A 17,257-nucleotide genomic window follows, 5' to 3' on the forward strand; every position below is an offset into this window, starting at 1 on the left:
TATAATGCACCTAATACTACTTAGATTTAGAATATTTAGGATATCTGGAAGTAAATCTCTAAATCTTAAAACTGTCTAGTAGTTTAACTATAAATACTACACATGTATAATCACATGAAAGGCAACAGTGCAAGTGAAAGAATGCTGGACTTGGGAGCATGAAGACTTTTGTTTCTGCTGTTTTCTACTCATTGTATGAATTGTGGCAGCTTACTTAACCTTCCTTTGTAAGTGTCAGTTTACCTGCCAATAAAATGAGGTTACCAGTAAATAATAAATGAATTCCCTATATAGGTTCACCAACAAGGATTCATCATTGTAAAATGAAGACAGAAGTTAGCATTAAATGAGAATAATTCATTGTAACATACATAGTAGTTTAATGCCTGTCACCTAATAAGTGTTCAGCAAATGTTTACATATTCTATTCTTTAAAAGAATCCCAAGGAAGACTACGACTGGCTTTGCATATTGGTTCCAATATATTTGAAATTATAACAAGAAGATGTTCTTTAAAATTGCTAATATAATCAATATACGAAAATCAATTGTATTTTTATACATGAGCAATGAAAAAATAAAAATACAAATAAGAAAACATTTTCATTGACAATCGCATCAAAAAGAATAAAATGGGAGGGCACAGTGGCCCACGCCTGTAATCCCAGCACTTTGAGAGGCCAAAGTGGGTAGATCAGAAGGTCAAGAGATCGAGACCATCCTGGCCAATATGGTGAAACCCTGTCTCTACTAAAAATACAAAAATTGGGCCGGGCGTGGTGGCTCACGCCTGTAATCCCAGCACTTTGGGAGGCTGAGGCGGGTGGATCACAAGGTCAAGAGATCGAGACCATCCTGGTCAACATGGTGAAACCCTGTCTCTACTAAAAATACAAAAAAAATAGCTGGGCATGGTGGCTCATGCCTGTAATCCCAGCTACTCAGGAGGCTGAGGCAGGAGAATTGCCTGAACCCAGGTGGCAGAGGTTGTGGTGAGCCGCGATCGCGCCATTGCACTCCAGCCTGGGTAACAAGAGCAAAACTCCATCTCAAAAAAAAAAAAAAAAAATTAGTTGGGCACAGTGGTGCATGCTTGTAGTCCCAGCTACTCAAGAGGCTGAGGCAGGAGAATCGCTTGAACCTGGGAGTCGGAGGTTGCAGTGAGCCGAGATCATGCCACTGCACTCCAGCCTGGGTGACAGAGTGAGACCGTATCTCAAAAAAATAAAAAGAATAAAATATTTAGAAATATATTTAGCAAATATGTAAGACTAGTATCTTGAAAACTATAAAGTATTGCTGAAAGAAATCCTAACTAAATGGAAAGACATTCTGTGTTCATGAATTAAAAGATTTGATATGTTAAGGTGGCAATAATTCCCAAAGTGATCCATAGATACAATGCAATCTATTTCAAAATCCCAACACGCTTGCTGGGTGCAGTGGCACATGCCTGTAATCCCAGCACTTCAGGAGACTGAGGTGGGCGGATAACAAGGTCAGCAGTTTGAGACCAGCCTGACCAACATGATGAAACCCTGTCTCTACTAAAAATACAAAAATTAGACAGGCGTGGTAGTATGCACCTGTAATCCCAGCTACTTGGGAGGCTGAGGGAGGAGAATCGCTTGAACCCACAAGGTGAAGGTTGCAGAGAGCCAAAATCATGCCATTGCACTTCAGCCTGGGCGACAGAGCAAAGACTCTTGTCTCAAAAAAACAAAAAACAAACAAACAAACAAAAAAACAAAACAAATCCCAACATGCTTATTTGTAGAAATTGACAACCTGATCCTAAAATTCATATGGAAAGAACCCAGAATAGCTAAAACAATCCTCCATCCTCAAAATAATTAGAAGACTCACATTTCCTGATTAGAAAACGTATGACAAACCACAGTAATCAAGACAGTGTAACACTGGCATAAGGACAGACATACAAACCAATAGAATAAAATTGAGAGTACAGAAATAAACCCAAATATCTATGGTCAACTGATTTTTAACAAGGCTGCCAAGAAAATTCAGGGGGGAAAATAGAATTTTCAACAAATGTTCCTGGGACAACTGGATGTCCACATACAAAAGAATGAATTTAGACTCTTACCTCATACCATATATAAAAAGTAACTCATAATAGATCAAAGACCTAAACCTAAGAGCTAAAACTATAAAACTTTTAGAAGAAACTATAGGTGTATATTATTATAACCTTAGATTAAGCAATAGTTTCTTAGCAATGAAACATAAATCAACCAGACTTGGTGGCTCATGCGTATTATCCCAGCACTTTGGGAGGCCAAGGAGGGAAGACTGCTTGAGCTCAGAAGTTCGCAACCAGTGTGGGTATCATAGTGAGATTCCATCTCCACTAAAATTAGGAAAAAACATTGGCTGGACATGGTGGTGTGTACCTTTCATCCCAGCTACTCTGCTGGTTAAGGTGGGAGAATCACTTAAGCCTGGGACGCAGAGACTGCAGTCAGCTACCATGGTACCGCTGCCCTCCAACCTGGGTAATAGAATGAAACCCTGTCTCAGAAAAGGAAAGAAAAGGGTAAAGGGGAAATATATATATATATAAATATAGATATCTTCTATAATATATAAACATATAGATAAATTATATCTATATATAAATATATAGATATATCTTAAGACCCAACAATTAAAGAAATAAATAATCCAATTAAACAATGGGCACATAAAGAAAAACCAACTCAATTTAAAAAGGGGTAAAGAATCTGGATAAGACATTTTCCAGGGGGAAAAAAAAAAAAACATAAATACCCAATAAGCACATAAAAAGACACTCAGTGTCATTAGCCATCAGGTAATATAAATCAAAGTCACAACTGATATATTCACAAGGATGGCTATAATCAAAAATGCCTGATAACAACAATGAGTGTTGATGAGGATGTTGAGAAATTGGAACCATTCCATACTGCTAGTGGGAATGTAAAATGGTACAGTTTCTATGGAAAACAATGTGACAGATCCTTAAAAAGTTAATGGAATTTCCATATGGCCCAGCAATTCTACTCCTAGTTATGTATGCAACGAATCTGAAAACATATGTCCATACAAGGCCATGTACATAAATGTGTAGTATTATTCATAGCGGCCAAAAGATTAAAATGGGCCAAATATCCATTGACTGATGAATGGATACATAAAATATTGTATATTCATACAATGGAACATTATATAAAATGAAATACTTATATATGCTATAACGCAGATGAACCTTGAGAAGATTATGTGAAGTAAAATAAGCCAGACACAAAAAGCCACATCCTGTATGATTCTATTTACATGAAATGTCCAGAATACACAAATCCATAAAGACACAAAGTATATTAGTTAGTGGTGGCCAGAGGATGGGGGGAGAAGGAATTGTGAAGTGACTGCTTATGGGTACAGGGTTTCTTTTTGGGGTGATATAAATGTTAGTGGTGACAGATGCACAACCTTCTGAATATTCTAAAGACCAATTAATTGTACACCTTAGTGAATTTATGACATATTAACTATATCTCAATGTTTAAAATTCCAAAACAAGTAGCTAATATGAATCCATTTCTTCTGCACACTAGCCCATTTTATTTCCTCAACAGTCTTAGAAAACAGTACTCTTCATTTACCATAGCATGATTTTGTGAGTCTAATATCTTAAAACACTAGTAGACCCAGTTAGGTAACCTTACTTGATAAAGAAGTAGAATAGACAAATTTGCACTTTATCTGACACAGTTCCAAAACAGAGGATGCATTCACTACTGACAGCACAGCTAGGATAATGGAAGAATCACACATTTAAAAACTGAAAGCTTCTGCCCAGAGCAAGTCAATAAAAAAAACAAAGCCTCAAACTGCTAACTATACATCCCTGAGCCTGCCTGGCATGCATGGGATCTCATTCTGCCAAAAACCAAATACCAAGATTCTAGGGAGGGCAAAGTACTTCTAGTTGTTACTACAGATAAGGGATAAACAGATGTGTTTCATTCTGGGCTTGTTATTATCAAATTGGCCCTGGACAGAGGAGGATAAAATTAGGACAGTTTAACTCCAGGTGAAAAGGTAGCGCTCAGTTCCAGAGTGGCCCCCTTGAAATACTTACTACTTCAATTAATTGTCAGAAAAGAGGCGAATTCAGAAATCTCTTCAGGTAAGAGCCCTAGCCCTTTTCAGTGTTGTCGAATTCATACTGGGAAGAGGCTGATGTAGGAAATATTACTGTAATCACTGAGGCTTTTAGTGCTTATTGTCAATCATTATGAAGCAATCCTTGTCTGAGTCATACCTCTAAACAATCAGGAGAAATCAAAGTCACAATGTGAGAGTTTCAGGAACAAATATAAAACTTGCCTGATGGTTGTGGCTTTGAGGTGTGCTATTCTGGGAACGTACCATGATCTCTGGCTTCTGTCCAGAGTGCTAAATAGAAGATCTATCTGAGGAAGGGCCTGACCCTCACAACTGACCTGGGCAGGTCTGTGACTACATGTGTATGACTCGCTTTGAACCTGATACCCTGTAAGATATGTGAAGAAAATTTGGAAACTGGCAGAACAGTTAAAAAAAAAAAAATCAATTGGACAGTCATTGTAAGGCTTCTGCCAACTTCTGGTTTCTTGCCATAGAGAGTAATGATTCCTGCCAGTCACTTAGAAAAAGAATAGCTTCTAGAAAAGCCAAATTGCTATGACCTAAAAACAGCAACTCTGCATCAGCACATAAAAACTTATAGAAAGTTGGAAGTCTGAAAAATCAGATTCATATTCAGAAATTTAATCTCTCCTCCAATATTAAAGCTATAATAAGAAATAAGCTCCTGCAAAAACACATATTAATCATTTTATTGGTTCTGTTGTTTAAAAAAACTCCAATAACACACAGCTAGTGTTACATTCTCAGTGCAAATGATATGTGGTTTTGTGATGGCAAAACCTCAAATTATTTTATCCAGATGTGTTCTATAATTTTTTAAAACTATTCTCAAACAAGAAGTCAATGCAATCAGGAAAAGTAGCCATAAAGCCTATTTGAGTTTCCACACTAATCACAGATATTCTAGTGATCTAAATATTCTAATGATAAACAACTCAGCACCTAGAATAATTCTCCATGTCAGCTGTGCGCAACAGTTACAAATGAAATTTTGAAAAAGTCTCTGGGGGAGTAAATTTTGAAGAAGTCTTGGTGAAGATGCTGCGGGGAGTGGCAGTGAATGTAGGTGTTTCAGTGATCAACAATAGTGGAGAGAATGTTAAAGAGCTAAGGTGTCAGCAGAGACATGTATTGGTAAGCTACCATTCAAGTGGGCTCAATTTTAGGCCTCTAAACCCAAAACCTGAGCTTAGATCCCACACACGTTCCTACGTCCTTAGGTAAAAGGCAGGGGAAGATAAGGAAAGAAATTCTTCACAACTCCGTGGGAGAGGGAACTAGCACCTTCTTATAAATCATTGGCTCCTACACAGATCTAACATTTTAGAGTCTCAGAAAAGAGTAACCATAAGGAGCATCAGCATAGGCCAAAGGCAAAATTCTTTGCCAAGCTGTAAGTGCTGTTGAGATTTTGATCTACAGCCTGAGAATTGATTGTTTTTTTTTTTTTTAAGTCTCCAAATTCTACTGACTATCAGCAAGTTTAAGCAAGCCCCACATCACACTGTATAGGAATATACATACATTACCATTCCATTAAATTTCTTGTCAGAATTCGTACTTGGAAAAGACCTCTTAAATTAAGGAATTACATTTTTATTTACAGTAAGGACTTCGCATTCCCAATTCCCAGTGGCAGTACTAAGAAGAACTGGAAAAATATTTTCTGATACTCTTACTCTCAAAAACAATGTCAGAAGATTAAAAGACTAGCCCTGGATATGCAATCTCAATAAGAAGAATTACACTGGGGGAAATTACAGTTTCTACAGGTATCATATCATCTGAAATCAATAATTGCATTGGTGAGGAAGGTGGAACAAAGTACTTTACTATTATGATTTCTTTTCTTTTTAGAGACAGGGTTTCACCACGTTGGCCAGGCTGGTCTTGAACTCTTGACCTCAGGTGATCCACCTGCCTCGGCCTCCCAAAGTGCTGGAATTACAGGCGTGAGCCACCATGCCCAGCCTATTATGATTTTTTAATGGGGATCACGGTTTACGGCCCAGGCTGGACTGCAGTGCCTATTCATAGACATGATCACAGTACACCACAGCCTCAAACTCCCCTAACTCCTGGGCTCTAGCAAGCCTCCTGCTTCAGCCGAACTATAAGTGTGTGCCACCATGCCTGACTAGAATTAAAACCATGCTCAGGGAAGCTCAATGACCAGTCTGCGAAGGAGGATTCACATGGTTAGTAAGTAGCAGAACCAGGTCTGGAAGTGAAGTCTTTAGAGTTCAAATTCCTTGTTCTGTTTCCACTACCTGGCTGTCTTTTGTAAACAAACATGCATGTATAAGAAGAATGGGAGGCAGAGATGGGAGTGAACAAGAAGAAAGCAGAATAAAAATCTATGTTGCACCTGAGTATTTCTCAAATAGGCTTTAACTTTATTTTCCTACGGGTTTGGAAAAGTATTTGATGGCCACATTTTAACTGTTTAAACTTTTATTTTCCTTTCAATTCCAACTTGCAACACATCTGTTGATAACATATAAAATGAAATTGCCAGAAATTAAGCAATGAGTTGTTTTCAATAAATTCCAACTTTTGTTCCCAGTCCAATTCAAATGGCAGATTTCAGAATGAGCACAAATTTAAAGACCATTTCAGAGAAATAAAAGAGGAAGCTCTTTTAGTAGGGAATCACTTTTGAGTTTTGGTTCTTTGAAATGTTATGTTCAAGACCAATTAATTATCCAGTACACTTGTGCACAAACCTGGCTATGCCCGGATCAGGGTGAGAAGCAGACTAGCCACAGTTCTTCCTGTATGCAATCTGTAGCAGCCCCTTGCAGAGTTTGGCTGGGGTTCTGAAGAATTCTAGTCATGCATTTAATAAAAGTCATTTTCCCAATGTACTAGACTTCAGTTTTAACTTAGAAAAAGGGAGCTAAGTTGGGTGAAGTTAAATGTGGGGAAGGCTGGGCGTTGTGGCTCACGCCTATAATACCAGCACTTTGGAAGGCCGAGGCAGGTGGATCACCTGAGGTCAGGAGTTCAAGACTAGCCTGGTCAACATGGTGAAGCCCCATCTCTACTAAATATACAAAAATTAGCTGGGCCTGGTGGTGGGTGCCTGTAATCCCAGCTACTTGGGAGGCTGAGGCAGGAGAATCGCTTGAACCTGGGAGATACAGCTTACAGCGAGCTGAGACAGAGTGCCATTGCACTCCAACCTGGGCAACAAGAGCGAAACTTTGTCTCAAAAAAAAAAAAAAGTTAAATGTGGGGAAATATGCAAGACAAAATCAGTTAAGTGACTGCTTTCAACAAAACCAAACTATTTCATTTTCCAAGGGTATTTTCACAATGTTTTCCTATATTCATGACTATAAACATGATCAATACTAAATCCTGAAATAGCTATGGAAATAATTACCAAAACTGGATTTAATTAGAAGACTAACAAAATCCATCATGCTTGCCTTCCCATCCAGATAAATTAAAGAATTCCTGCATTTAAGGTCCTCAATGGACCAATTCTGCTGTATAATCAGATCAAAAGAAAGTGGTTTTTTGCTTTCTTTCTGGAGAACATGTATTTATTTTTCCTAAAAATGGAATCCCAATGAAACAGCTGATATATAACCTAAAATTAAGACATTTTACTTACTAACACTTGATGGGCATGATTTAAAATCATGGCATTGACAAAGCTTGGTGGATGCCTGTAATCTCAATACTTTGAGAAACTGAGGCAGGAGGATCACATGAGGCCTGCAGTTCGAGATCAGCTTGGGCAACACAGTGAGACCCTATCTCAAAATAAAATAGAAAAATTAGCCAGGTGTAGTGGCATGCACCTGCAGTACCAGTTACTTGGGAAGCTGAGGCAGGAGGATCACTTGAGCCCACGAGTTCAAGGCTATAATTGTGCCACTGCACTCCAGCAACAGAGCAAGACCCTGTCTCTAAACAAAACAAAACAAACAAAACCAAAAAAACAGTTCTCACATTCTCTTACTTCCTTGGCCCACTATTCTGACATTCAAAGGTTAAATACACGGAAGAGAATCCAAAAAGAATCCAAAGCGTTGTGATATGGAGAGGGGATGAACCCACCAATGTTTGTTTTGCCTTTGGCGGGGCTGTAATAATTCCCAGACTGCCACATTGACGCCTTAGCCCTACATGAAGAGATACAGTTGTAAGGGTCACTACACTTGCATGTTGGCTTAACAAGAAAAATCCCCAAAAAACCATTCAACATGCAAACTATAAAAACTCCAAAGTAAACAGCTGCTGTGTAAAATCAACAGAAAAAGAAAGAGATGTATGCAAAGAGGGAACATCTTTTATTATTTCCCAAGTCTTACCAACAATAGGCTTCCAAATTAATTTTGTCTTTACCCTCTTTGACTAAAAAACTAAAGCTAAAAGCAGTAGCATTTCTACCACCCCTCCTTTGCCCAGTCCATTCTCAGGAAACACAGAGCCCATAGGAAGTATCCAAAGGGAAAGTGATATGAAATTCTAATGCTTAGGTACTATTTTAGGTACCAGTGCTATAGAAAAAGACCAAAGAAAAATGATTGGTGGGCCAGGCGTAGTGGCTCATGCCTGTAATCCTAGCACTTTGGGAGGCCCAGGCAGGGCGGATCACCTGAGGCCAGGAGTTTGAGACCAGCCAGGCCAACATGGTGAAATCCTGTCTCTACTAAAAATACAAAAATTAGTCAGGGCGTGGTGGCAGGTGCCTGTGATCCCAGCTACTTGGGAGGCGGAGGCAGAAGAATTGCCCGAACTAGGGAGGTGGAGGTTGCAGTGAGGCAACATCACATTGCTGCAGTCCAGCCTGGATGACATGGACTCCATCTCAAAACAAAACAAAATCCAAGAGAAGTAATTTGTAGCCTAGAACATAATGTAAATTAATTCCTTAAGCTAGCTTAATCTGCATACTTTTCTGAGATATTCGATAAGGGCTTAATAAGCGTTCATTAGTTTTGAAATGGAAGATAAGTAAGAGAGTAGCCTGCAGTTTTTAAAATACTTATTTCTAATTTACATGTCTAAAATTCAAGAGAACACATGTTTATAATCTCCTGTTTACTGATTAAGGATTTCTTGAAAAGGCCATTCTAAAACATGTGACCTTATGGGTGGTTGTACATGTGTGTAATTTTCTGAGTATAAAACCAAAAACAAGGCATAATTCAAACTAATTCATCCAGTCAGTCATCTCCCTAGCATGAACCCAATTCTGTAATCATTTTCTAGAGCTAAACCATTAAATTTTCTGGGTTATAGCATATGAATGAGATTTTATTTAAAAAAGTCATCACTCCACTTGCTCAAAGAAATTAATGACTTAAACAATATCAAGGGTTTTTATTTGAATATTTTTACCTAGTTGAGAAAATCCAAAACATCTACCTTTTTATCTTAGAATTAGAAATAAAAATCTAGTTGGCCAGGCACGGAGGCCTCACACCTATAATTCCAGTACTTTGGGAGGCTGAGGTGGCAGGATCACTTGAGCCCAGGAATTTGAGACCAGCCTGGACAACTGAGTGAGACCCTTACATCTACAAAAAAATTAAAAATTAGCCAAGCATGGTGGCATGTACCTGTAGTCTCTGCTATTTAGGAGGCTGAGGTGGAAAGATCACTTGAGCCCAGGAGGCTGAGGCTGCAGTGAGCCATGATCACATCACTGTACTCATGCCTGGGCAACCGAGTGAAACCTTGTCTCAAAAAAAAAGGAAAAAAAATGTCAATAGAACAATCTCAAAAACTTAGCATTTTTTTATTCCATGAAACTAAAGAATTGTGCAATGCAAGATTTTTAAATGAACAGCTCTAAAATTACCTTCGTTTATAAGAAAACATGAAAATGTTCCATGGTCATATATCAACTATGAATTAAACATCTTCAGTGAGGAAGTTCCTTAAGAGAATAATATTGAATGATTAACAATGAAACAGTGTACAACAGTGAAAATGTGAAGTCATGAGGGCTGGGCACAGTGGCTAATGCCTATAATCCCAACATTCTGGGAGGCTGAGGTGGGAGGATCACTTGAGCCAGGGAATTCAAGACCAGCCCGGGTAACATAGTGAAACCTTGAATCTATAAAAAATAATTTAAGCCAGGCATGGTGGCTCACACCTGTAATCCCAGCACTTTGGGAGGCCGAGGCAGGTGGATCACCTGAGGTCTGGAGTTCGACACCAGCCTGGCCAACATGGTAAAACCCCATCTCTACTAAAAATATAAAAATTAGCCAGGTGTGGTGGCATGTGCCTGTAATCCCAGCTATTCAGGAGGCTGAGACATGAGAATCTCCTAAACCCAGGAGGCAGAGGTTGCAGTGAGCCGAGATCAGGCCATCGCACTCCAGACTGGGTGACAGAGCAAGACTGTCTTAAAAAAAAAAAAAAAAAAAATCACAGTTGCAAAATTTGTAAACTGCCTTAGAAATTCCCAGTCTAGCCTACTGTATATAGTCAAGTATGATAAGTAGGAGCAACCCCGAGGGTGACTTTCACATGGACTACATGAAGTGGTACTTATTGGAACTGTTCAATGTGTGACCCTGCTACCAAGTGCCTACCCTTAGGAAATCATTTCTTCCTACCAAACTCTTTTTTTGATTGAAATTAAGTTTAGTCCTCTGTCTTCATCCTTTCCTTCTCTCCTTCCTTCCTTCTTTTTTCTTAACTATGCCCTTGGGGAGGACAATAGCATCCCTCTTTTAAAAAGTATTCTTTCCTAAACCTAGACTCCTCTTCAGTAGTGTGGCTTAAACTAGGAAAGACAAACTGAAATGTCCACGTAGGTGGCATGGGAACTGGAAAAGGACAGACTGGAGAACATATGCTTATACTCAGTACAGTGACGCAGCAGGGGCTGTGGATCTGATGTTGAGAAAGTTTCCTATTTTTCAAGAGCAGCTGGTGATTTGGATATTTTTATGAGAAATTTCCAAATTTTTAAGAGCTGACATCCAATTTTGATTTCCTTATACTGTATAGGCCAAACAAAAATGCCACTGTTTAGACCTCTAGTTTGTAAGGCCTGTTTTAAATCTTTTCTCAGCAGGCTTATTTTTAACCATCTTCAGTAACTGGTTGACTAGCCATTACTCATCACTTTCAGAACACAGAGATCAAAAAGGGACATAATTTTCTAAGAATGTGATGTGACTGGTGCACAGTATGACATCTCTGTTTCACATGTCATCTTCCTGTACAAGCATTCTAGGACCTCATGCTTTTTTTAAAGAGTAATATATCCCATCCTATGCTGGAACTTGCCCACGGTCACATAATTATTATTTTTTAAAAACAGCATTCTAATTAGAAAGCAATTCCTTTAATGCCTGGTTCAGTCCTTCTGTCTCACTGACCTACTGTGTAACCTTCAAGTTCCCCATCGGTGAAATGAGAATAATAATAGTCCATGGCTGGGCATGGTGGCTCACGTCTGTAATCCCAGCACTTTGGGAGGCCAAGAAGGGTGGATCACGAGGTCAAGAGATCGAAACCATCCTGGGGTGAAACCAACAAGGTGAAACCCCATCGCTACTAAAAAATACAAAAATTAGCTGGGCGTGGTGGCATGCGTCTGTAGTCCCAGCTACACAGGAGGCCGAGGCAGAAGAACTGCTTGAACTGGGGCAGCAGAGGTTGCAGTGTGCCGAGATCATGCCACTGCACTCAGCCTGGTGCCTGGCAACAGAGCGAGACTCTGTCTCAAAAAAATACATATGTAATAATAATAGTCCATAAATGGTTGTAATAACGTGTCTATTGATGAGTTTTTTGTGAAGATTGAATGATTTGTTATGTATAAAGTGTTCTGCACAATGCCTGGCACCCACAAAGTGACAAGTGCTGTTATTGTAGCTGTTATGCAGCAATATGCACATTTAACGCAGTTTAGAGAACCCCCAAAAGTTTCACGTAAGTTTACGTGTTACAATTATTACCTTATCTTTATGTTTGTGGACTATCACTAAAAGAGACAGCACTGGCAAAATTCGCCATTTGCAAAAACAAAATCATTGCTATTCAGTGCCTTGTGCTTGTCAAGGTGCTTATTTTAAGTGGATTACTTGATAATATGTTGTAATACTCTCCCTGCTACCTGGAATAGGAAGACATCCATAACTACTGGGGTCATTTAGAAGGTTTTCTCTCATTCTTACAGCTGTCTTTTGTGTTCCATGGCATCTCAAACACAATAGCTAATAGTAGCTCTCCCAATAAATTTTACTCATTCCTTGAATAATGAAGGATGTAAGTCACAAGGCCCTGATGATTTGAATTCATCATTTTCCCCCAAACCATATATTACTTTTTAAAAACAACTGCCAAAATGACCCTTTTTCTCCCTCTGGCTACTGCCCTTTCTCTTTCTCTCTTTTTTTTTTTTTTCCTTCACATCAATCTCCACTTTTTCTTCCCATTTATTCCTTAGCATGCTGCCATTGGTCTTCCGCCTCCACTACTCCATGGGATCTGTTCAGATATTTTTCAGCCCTGCTGGCTGCTGTGCACTCTTAATGTGACTGACTACACCTTTCTCCTGTGATATCACTCTTTCTTTTTTTCCTTCTTGCCTCTCCTATGCTCTTCATCAATATCCCTCTCTTTTATGCATGGTCCTCTCCCTTTATGTTGTCCCATAAACATGGGTGCTATTTAAGAGTCGTGCCTGGCTTTCTCCTTTTACTTTATATACCTGACCTAGGTATCTCATCTATATCATGATTTTAGCTACTCTCCTTAAGCTACTAACACCCAAATTAGTAATTACTAAGTTCCAGAACCACACTTTCAATTGCCTACTAGACACTTCCCCTAAAAGGTTCTACAGGTACTTTAAACCCTAAACATCTAAAATAAAAGTTATCATCTCAATGCTCCCACTCTAAATTGCTTTTTTTTCCCCTTTCCAACTTAGCAAATGGCATCATTATCAACATAGGCATAGCTTATGAAGGCATACCTTTCGTAGGAAGCATAATGACCCTCCCCAAACATGTCCATGTCTTACTCCCCAGAATCTGAGTATATTAGATTATATGGTAAAGAGAATTAAAGTTGCTAATCAGTTGACTTTTAAATGGGGAGATTTTTTACCCTGGATTATCTGGGTGGGAACAATGTAATCACAAAGGCTTTTAAAAGTGGAACAGGACAGCAGAGATTGCCAGCTTTGAAGAGGGAAGGGAGCCATGAATCAAGGAACATGGACAGCCTCTAGAATTTGGAAATGGAGAGAAAATGGTTTCTCCCTTAGAGCCTCCTTAGATTCAATTAGTCTCTAAGCATTGTGGCAGTTATTACCTAAATAACTTTCAAATCCAATTCCTCTTCTTCTTCTTCATCCCCATTACTGTAACACGACACTATTTTATTTAGACTATTACAACCTCCTACTGGTTGTCTTTAGTTTGGCTCTCCCATCTAGCTCCATTCCTATCCATTGATCCTCTATTCTTGCTAGGCTGCCCAGGCTGGAGTCCTTTAAAAAAAAATTCCGCCTTACTCTTATTCCTTTAAATGACTCCTCACTGACTTCGGGATCAAGTTCAAACACCCTAATGGAGCCTATCAAGTCCTACCAGAGCCAGAGAAGTTGGCTAGAACCAGACAGATTGGCTAGATGTAGAATCAAAACATTGTTGAGGCACTATACATTGCTAGAAATGTAAAGAAAGAGAGGAAAATTACACTCAGCAGAATTCCATTGTACCAATTCCATGGAGTACCAAGTACTCCATGAGACTGGAGGAAAACACTTCTCATTAGCCACTGGGAGGTGGGTGGGGTAGGGTAGGGTGGAATGAAAGCCCCAGAGAGATTCTTCAGTGGCACAGATAGATGTCGAGTGTTGAGTTATAGATAGCTGGGATAACAGGCATGAGCTACCCTACCTACCCTAACCTCTTTATTTGTAAGGGTAGCTCCTAAGAGGTAGTGCTATAGTCAGCTCTGTGGAGGGGTCAGGTGTCCCCCTCTGTACTGTTACATTAGAGAGTTATGTGCCACTCTCTAATGTCACACTTATCTTGCTCACATCTTTCAGTCTCTGTATTTAACTACAAAACATGGCTGAGGAGGCTCTGCACTTTGGGACACAGTCACCAAAGGGCTCAGTCTTTGTCCTTTCCAGCCCTCAGTATCTCTTAAGTACTATTAAATAACATTTCCAGAAAGGGCGTCAAATTACTGGTCTGTCCAAGATCTGGAAACTACATTGCTCTATGTGTGACGTGCAGGTCCCATCCTTTCCCCACAAACCTTGTGGTTTTTGTTTTGTTTTTTGTTTTGAGACCAAGTCACATTCTGTTGCCCAGGCTGCAGTGCAGGGGTGCGATCACAGCTCTCTGAAACCTAGATATCCTGGGCTCGAACAAGATGCTCTGTGCCTCAGCCTCCCAAGTAGCTAGGACTATAGCACATGCCACCACACCTTGCTAATTATTCTTTTTAAATTTTTTTGTGGAGACAGGGTCTCATTATGCTGCACAGGCTAGTCTCAAACTTTTGGCCTCAAGTGATCCTTGGCCTCCCAAAGCACTAGGATTACAGGCTTGAGTTACCCTGCCCACCCTTACCTCTTCTATTTGTAAGGGCAGTTCCTAAGAAGTAGTGCTGTAGTTAGTTCTGTAGACAAGTCAGGCGTCCCCCCTGTACTCTTACATCACCTGGGGCATGCTCTAATATTCCACTTACCTAATTTGCATGTAACAATTAATTGTTTTTAAATCCATATCCTCTGCCTAGAATGCAATCTCCTAAAGGGTAAGGCTCCTAAGGAGGTGTCTTATTCACCTCTGTACCCTACCACCTAATAAAGTGTTGACACATACGTCAGTGCAGTGGGTCACATCTGTAATCCTGGAACTTTGGGAGGCGGAGGTTAGTGGATCACTTGAGTCTGGGAGTTTAGGACTAACCTGGGAAACATGGCAAAACTACATCTCTATAAAAAAATACAAAAATAAGCTGGGCATGGTAGCACGTGCCTATAGTCCCAGTTACTTGCGGGGCTGGGGTGGGAGGATCACAGGAGCTTGGGAGGTTGAGGTTACAGTGGGCCCTGATTGCACCACTGCATTCCAGCCTGGGCAACAGAGCAACACCCTGTCTCAAAGAGAGAAAAAAAAAAGTATTGATGCATAACTGGTATTTTTCAAATAAACAAGTATATGAATATTAATTTTAGTTGACTTTTGTTTTCCTAAAATATGAAGCAATCTTTGTTTTGGATAACCAATCATCATAGCTAACAAAGGGGAAGATTTTTTAAAAGGCACACCTTTTAAAAGTCATTCATTTATCAGCTTTGTACCATGGGAAAGAAAGCAGCTGAACAATGTACCCTAGAACTCTTGCCTCCTAAAACTGAAGAATGCTTTTTTCTATTATCATTTATGTCTTGCTTATGGCCCATAAAAAGTCAGATTTAACTGCATTGGAAATTTAAGGGAAAAATATGAAAGATCTTGATGAAACAAAAGCGTTGGTATGAGATGAGCCTTCCAAGAGAAATAAATTACACAAAATCACTCTTTCTGACGCTAAATACAAGGATAAATATGTTTAGGGTTGCACAACTACGATGTAAACGTGTTAAGGCTGAGATGCAGAAATTGGCCTAATTGTATACAAGGCTGTCCGTTTACAAATCAGACAGTCTGGACTTATCTACCCAAGTGTACACTGGACATTTCTCCTCTTTGTCTCTACCACTTCCACTCTGCTCCTCCCCCACCAAAGAGAAAAAAAGGATGCAGAGAGGAGAAGAGAATGTATGTGTGTACCAATATGAGTGACTGAGTGAGTGAGTGAGTGAGTAACTGAGTGAGTTTGCTGGTTGCTATAGGAGAACCTTAGGAAAACCTTCTAATGGAACCTGAAATTTCTCAGGTCCCTCTAAAGTAATGAGTTTTCTCATTAGAGCAGTATTATTCAAACTGTTTTTAATTATGACCACCCTAAGGAGTTTTTTAAAACATTTTTTTCCCCAATTGCTCCCTACCCCCAGGAAATTTTAGTCTCACAGCTATATTGTATATCCATTTATGTACTATACGTATATCTGTATTTTATAAATAAAAAGAATAAACTCTTTTAGACCTCAGGAATGAATTTTTACTCCGTTGGGGTGATAGCACCTTGGATGAGAATGCATGGACTAGAAGAGCAACTGGGCACAGTGGCGTGTGCCTATCATCCCAGCAGTTATTGGGGAGGCTAAGGCAGAAGGATTGCTTATGCCCAGGAGTTTGGGTTCAGCCTGGACAAGTGAGACCCTGTCTCTAAAAATAAAAATAAATGAAAAGGGAATGCATGGACTAGAGGATATAACTATGATAACCACTGTTCTGAAGCAAGGTACGCCAAAGATCACTAAGCCCATTCTTACAAAACAGCAAGATAGACAGGCTAAAGATCAGTAAATAGCTGTGTGTTTGTATTTAAGGAAAACAAATAGCAGATGAAATTATAGTATAGGATTTACCTTTATTTAGAATACTGCTATTAATAGTTTACTATTTTAATGCACATATTTTATAATCTTTCTAGGTGTTGACCCTGTCTCTTTCCTTAAGGTCTACTGAAATACTGCCCAGAGGACATGGGCCACTATTACATTAAACCTCTGAGGTTGCTTTCTGAAGGGATGTTCTAAAATTTACTATGGCACTGTAAAGCACTGAACTGTACACTTTAAACAAGTGAGTTGTATGGTATATAAACTATATCTCAATGAAACTGTTACAAAAAAAATAGTACTTATAATTTAAAAATATTTGTACATTTCATTTATGAGACCTGTCAATCTCTTACTTGATCTGAAACTTAAAATTCATTGTAATTAAAAGAATCAGGATATGATCTCTTTGTAAAAGAAGGGAAAATGCTAATTTAGGAAGACTCTAAAATACTTGCTTAAAAATACTAAGGGAAACTATTTTAACATTTTTTTAAGGCATTCAAAGCAATCTTCCTTTCAACAGACTAAATGTGTAACAACAAGGGAATATAAATAAATGATACTAGATCCGAAATAGTCAAAACTCATTCATCCCAAAGTACTCATAAATCTACA

Source organism: Sapajus apella, unplaced genomic scaffold, assembly GCF_009761245.1.
Source record: "Sapajus apella isolate SASKATOON/1434 unplaced genomic scaffold, GSC_monkey_1.0 scaffold83, whole genome shotgun sequence".
Taxonomy (NCBI): Eukaryota; Metazoa; Chordata; class Mammalia; order Primates; family Cebidae; genus Sapajus; species Sapajus apella.